Raw genomic sequence first — 6,074 nt, 5'->3', positions numbered from 1 at the left:
AAAAGCCTGTAACTATAAAAGGACACTAATACTTCATGTGAATTTGTACATGCTAGAAACCAGAATAAGGGACAGTCCCGACTTCTAAAAACTAGGACCTGTTAAAGCTTGACTGTCGTGACTTGGGCCTTTTTGTATTAATGTCAACAAATCGTAGGTATAAAAGGCTTACCAAATAATTATATATCCAGGGCTGGGCCGGGTCGTTAGGTTTTTCACCTTAGGCATGGGCCTAGGGCCACCAAAAAAATAAGAGCCTCCATTTTTTAGTAAGTTATTATATATGGTATGTGTGTTAAGGCTCATATTAACGATAAAAAATACAAAAAAGAAAAAAAAAACAATTTTCTATTAGAAAAAAAGGCTCAATTTCAAAGGTCTACTTTTTAATAAAAAATTTCCAGCTAATATGCATAACTGCATACATCAACAATTTGGTTATTCATTGTTAAATCCCTTAATTAGAGGCGCCATTGTCGTTTTCAATTCCCATTTGTTTGCTGCTAGCGAATTGTTATACCTTTATGACTTACGGTGATTTTAGTTTATATATTTAGATGGATGTTTTTTTTTTGAAATTATACAAATTTAAAGACCTCTACTTTGTATTTCACTTAGGGCCTACAAAAACGTTAGGACGACCTGTATGTATCTAAATAATATATAAGGTAACGTTTGATTCATTTATGTGGTTCAAGTTCTTCATCCCATATGTCACAAAAGAGTAAAAATAATTTTCAAAATAGATTTAAATTACAACTCACAAAAGAGTAAAAAATAATTTTCAAAATAGATTTAAATTACAAGAGATGATATGTAAACTGCTATAAAATACTTATCTTTCATTATTCCACAAACACAATGATCAATGATGTGGATGAAGCAAAATAAACGTGCAAAGTTAGTTTAATCAAACATGATTAATAAACGTGCAAGGTTATGTTTAATCAAACTTTCTTAAAAATAGCCCACCTTATGGTCTGGACTCCGGAGGGCTGATAAAGATTTTAACTTGGGCCTTTGGGCCTTTGTGTTTTTGGTCCTTACCATTATTATATTATATTATTATATTATATTATTTATACATTTATATATATATATATATATACATATTAAAGGAAACTGTGCATGAACAGTAAATAAAATTTATATAAATAAAATTAAAATTATATATATTATTATATTTTTTCTAGCTTTTAATTATTTTATTATATTAATTAAATATATTTTTTTATATGATATGATTTTTTATAAAATTTTGAGTATGCAATTACGATGTGTCTACTTTTTTATCCACGTTTGAGGGCTGTTTGGCAACATATTAATGGTTAAGTGCTGAACCAGTAAGAGGTATGAACGTGTATAATGCTTAACTGTTCAGAGACAAATGTCTGACCAATTCAGATTAGAGGTCTTAACCATTCAGACTCTGTATAAATCTTAACCATTCAGATGCAAATGTCTGAACCATTCAGACATCTGCTCATGAAACAAACAGTCTGAATGAACCATTAAGTGCTGAACCAGTAAGAGCAATTAAGAGTCTCATTAAGAGGTAAACAAAGAGCCCCTTAGCAAATTTATTATATGTCAACGTTGTTTATCCTTTACATTATTTTAATAATACAAGTAATGCCTTATAAAATTTCGAATATAATGTTGCGACATGCTTATTTTTATCTATATTTAAATATAAGTTTTGTTTGAATTGCTTGATTTTTTTGTTTTTTTAATTGTAACGAACCGAACAAATACCGTTTGAACAACTTCGGTAGAAGTATAGAGTATATTTTATAATATCATTACCTTGACTAACTAAACTGACACCGTCCTAGCAACATCAATTACCTGTCGATTTCGACCGAATAACATTGGTACTTGTATCATTATTTTTGAAACCGATATTCGTTTTTATGGTTTTCGTCTTTCGACCATTGTAAAACACGTGTTGACATCATTTTGGTCATATCATTACTTTAATTTTTTGGTTGTATCTTTTGGTTACTATATCGAGAGTGCTGATATTATACAGATCCCGTTGTAAATCGAACCGATACTGCCTTAGACCCGCCGTAACGCGCGGGGAATATTACTTGTTAGTTATTATTTGAACCAGGATCTTAGTCCACGGCCTTCTGGTTTCTTGAAATCTTGACCGTGAAAATCATTGACCTAATAGAAATCTTGACCATGAAAATCATTGACCTAATAGTAGATGGTTAGACTATACGGTGTGGGCGTAGAAGTCAAGCTACGTCGGGCACACCACCTCAGAAATGGTGTGGTTAACGGCGTTGGAGAGAGGGTTTGAAGTTTTCGACCGGCGTTGAGGGCAATAGTGGGGTGACATGGCCGCTTTGTATTGGTTGTTGTATAACTAGTCATTGAATGGCTAGTATGAATTAAAAAGAAAAAAAGTATTTCAAAAAAACCTATATATTCACATCTTTTAACCCAAATATATAAAAAACACACAATTAATCTAACCATTTCTCTCTACTCAAATATATATTCACTCTCAAATTTAACATCATTTTACAGAAATGGAAGGCTCAAGTTCGTCATATTCGTCATCGTCTCCGCTTGAGAAGCTTCTTTTATTCTCGTCAGATGACGAGAGACCGACTCTGATAGTTTCAGCGGTTCAGAAAGTAGTTGAAACTATATTAAAAGACAAAGGGTGCTCCTCAGCCCAAGAGGAGGAAATATATAGTACGCGATCGAATCACCGCACATGATTAGATTAATATTAATGTTTTTTCTATCTAAATTTAATATATTTCTTTTATTTTTTAAATACAAAACATGTATGCCACGTGTTCCACCACGTCACCCTTTCACGCCCCGTCCCACTCCCCCCTTTTATTACCACACCATTTTTCTTACACTTGCTGACATGGCTGTCACATATCGTATAACGCCCCCTTTTCAAGCCCCTCCACTCCTCGTATGGTCTTAGAACATCATATATAGCAAGGACGTTACTTGCATACTTTGATATTTGCCATATGGCTCACAAGTTGACCATTAAATTAATTATCAAATGTGAACATGGGGTTGCATTTAGATGAAGCCAACTTGTATTTGATATCTGGTATTCTTGATCATGTCATCAGCTTTTAGAACTTTCAACATACCAACCCAGCCATAAGCATTTTGTCAATAAATTATATTCCCTACACGCTATAAGCAAGAAAATCTTCTAATAAATTAAGTTATATTCCCTCCATAAGTAGTTTTGCTTTGATTATCTTATTAATTATAAAGCTGTTTGTTCATGATTCCTCTTATTTAATTTTTCCCTGGTACGTTAGAGAATATAAGCTATGATAGTAAAAGGATGTGTGTGTGTGGGGGGGGGGGGAGGGGGGGGGGTATATTATCTAGTGCTACTCTAAATTTTGAACTTCCTTATGAACTATGGTTTCAAACTAGTGGAGTGAATCGTGTCAGGTTATATAAGGTGGGCGAAACGAATTGTTAAACCAAACACAACCTGTATATTTATTAGTGTCAAAGACATCAAGTCATCAACATCACCATGAACACACATAAAACTATCTAACCGTACATGACAATATAAATGAATCAAGCAGGTTGGTGGGCTATAAATGAGTTGTAAGCATGTTAAATCCGTTGTTGGGTTGTAAATTGTAATAAATTGGTTAAACAGACCGTAAAGGGTTGGCGGATCGACATGATTTGTTAAACAAGCTAAACATATCAACCCAAACCCAATCCTTCTAATTAAACACGTCAACTCGAACATGACCCATTTATTAAACAGGGTTGATACGACATCCCTAAAACCTATCGGCCGTGTTAGAAATTGTCACCCAAGTTCGAACTTCGCTCTCGAACGAATTATGTATTCTCAATAAAAACTTCCATTCCTCATCTATCTCTTGTTATCTGTTGGTTCTCTAACCACATTTTCAACAATCAAAGTGACCCCCCCCCCCCTCTCAATGTAATGAAATACAAAGTACAGATAAATTATAACTTTAAGCTGGTGTTACACCCTTGATCCGACCCAAGATTTTCAATTTCCAACTTCACTAAACGGGAGCTTTACCTATTTAAGATTATACATGGTAAGTATTTAATAGCATATAGTAAATATGTAAATTATATGTAAATTATTATCTCCATAAATGTAGAAGATTTAGTTGGATTACCCTTGTATTATATAACCCTTTTGTGATTAATGAGATGATCAAGTTGAATCATATTCTTATAGTATTGGTATAGCCATATAGTCATTCAAGATTAGAGTAAGGTCTAAACGTTAAACAATTCACACAAAAATGACCCCGCGTAGCCTACACTGGTTGGTGTATGGTGTGGTGTAGTGAGTGGCGTAACATGCAATTGATGGCGTAATAAAAACGCTGCCAGTGTACGCTAAGCTAGGCTCAACTTAGCTTATGGCAGGCCCCACATAAGCCTAAAAATCCATTCTTTTAAGTTTTAACAACTCACTTGACCCATTTCCTTAATTTTCTCTTCTTATTAGATGTATAGAAACATTCCCTAAACATATTGCCTCATAAGTCTCTATCCATTTTGAAATCCCACTAAACCTGCAAAATCATTTTTAAGTACACATTTATAATTGTGTTTTTGGATAGACACTTACCTTGGTGAGATGATGATATTCCTGCTTGTTGTTCTACTACCTTTAGACTGCGTGTTATATGGTTTAACGCCACAAGCTATGTCAGCGTGCTTAGGCGTTAAACCCTTCCATGTTAGGGTGTTATAGGGTATATTATCTAGTGCTACTCTAAATTTTGAACTTCCTTATGAACTATGGTTTCAAACTAGTGGAGTGAATCGTGTCAGGTTATATAAGGTGGGCGAAACGAATTGTTAAACCAAACACAACCTGTATATTTATTAGTGTCAAAGACATCAAGTCATCAACATCACCATGAACACACATAAAACTATCTAACCGTACATGATAATATAAATGAATCAAGCAGGTTGGTGGGCTATAAATGAGTTGTAAGCATGTTAAATCCGTTGTTGGGTTGTAAATTGTAATAAATTGGTTAAACAGACCGTAAAGGGTTGGCGGATCAACATGATTTGTTAAACAAGCTAAACATATCAACCCAAACCCAATCCTTCTAATTAAACACGTCAACTCGAACATGACCCATTTATTAAACAGGGTTGATACGACATCCCTAAAACCTATCGGCCGTGTTAGAAATTGTCACCCAAGTTCGAACTTCGCTCTCGAACGAATTATGTATTCTCAATAAAAACTTCCATTCCTCATCTATCTCTTGTTATCTGTTGGTTCTCTAACCGCATTTTCAACAATCAAAGTGACCCCCCCCCCCTCTCAATGTAATGAAATACAAAGTACAGATAAATTATAACTTTAAGCTGGTGTTACACCCTTGATCCGACCCAAGATTTTCAATTTCCAACTTCACTAAACGGGAGCTTTACCTATTTAAGATTATACATGGTAAGTATTTAATAGCATATAATAAATATGTAAATTATATGTAAATTATTATCTCCATAAATGTAGAAGATTTAGTTGGATTACCCTTGTATTATATAACCCTTTTGTGATTAATGAGATGATCAAGTTGAATCATATTCTTATAGTATTGGTATAGCCATATAGTCATTCAAGATTAGAGTAAGGTCTAAACGTTAAACAATTCACACAAAAATGACCCCGGGTAGCCTACACTGGTTGGTGTATGGTGTGGTGTAGTGAGTGGCGTAACATGCAATTGATGGCGTAATAAAAACGCTGCCAGTGTACGCTAAGCTAGGCTCAACTTAGCTTATGGCAGGCCCCACATAAGCCTAAAAATCCATTCTTTTAAGTTTTAACAACTCACTTGACCCATTTCCTTAATTTTCTCTTCTTATTAGATGTATAGAAACATTCCCTAAACATATTGCCTCATAAGTCTCTATCCATTTTGAAATCCCACTAAACCTGCAAAATCATTTTTAAGTACACATTTATAATTGTGTTTTTGGATAGACACTTACCTTGGTGAGATGATGATATTCCTGCTTGTTGTTCTACTACCTTT

This window comes from Helianthus annuus, chromosome 4 (assembly GCF_002127325.2).
Source record: "Helianthus annuus cultivar XRQ/B chromosome 4, HanXRQr2.0-SUNRISE, whole genome shotgun sequence".
Lineage (NCBI taxonomy): Eukaryota > Viridiplantae > Streptophyta > Magnoliopsida > Asterales > Asteraceae > Helianthus > Helianthus annuus.
Note: the sequence above shows the minus strand (reverse complement) of the source record.